Source organism: Bison bison, unplaced genomic scaffold, assembly GCF_000754665.1.
Source record: "Bison bison bison isolate TAMUID 2011002044 unplaced genomic scaffold, Bison_UMD1.0 scf7180017864336, whole genome shotgun sequence".
In the NCBI taxonomy this organism is placed as follows: domain Eukaryota; kingdom Metazoa; phylum Chordata; class Mammalia; order Artiodactyla; family Bovidae; genus Bison; species Bison bison.
Window position 1 is genome coordinate 207,167 of NW_011494908.1, and position 649 is coordinate 207,815.

Genomic DNA, 649 nt, shown 5'->3' on the forward strand with positions numbered 1-649 from the left:
AATCACTTTGCTATATAGCACAAATTAACACAACATTATAAATCAACTACACTTCAATTAAAAAAATGGATCCTTGTCCTCAGATGGGATATAATGCATGATATAAGATCATAAGATCTTTCTGAATTCTGGTTGAAGCCAATCTGTTATTATCACTATTTTACCAGGAAGATTTAAGAGAGAGTTATGTGACTAAATGAAGTCACATTGTGATTCTTCTGACTTAAAAGGCATTTTCTCAATGAATTATAAGTAGCTAATGTTTCTTTAGTGTTGATTCATCTTTTTTTTTCCTCTACTAAGAATCTCTTATACTCGTACTACACTGAATTTTCTACTTTCAAAAGTATACAGGGAGAAAGAAATTCTATTCCTTGGAGAAAGGAATCTAGTTATGGAAAGAAACTAGGTCTACTAAAAGGGAAGAATTTATTCCCCAGCTAGCTCTGCCAGTTTTGAAAGAGCCAAAGGTAATATTTGTGAGTTGCCTTGCTCTTGTTGTTTAGTTGCTAAGTTGTGTTGACCTCTTTGAGACCCCATGAACTGTAGCCTGCCAGGCTCCTTTGTCCATGAAATTCTCCAGGCAAGAATACTGAAGTGGGTAGTCATTCCCTTTTCCAGAGAATCTTCCTGACCCAGGGATCAAACC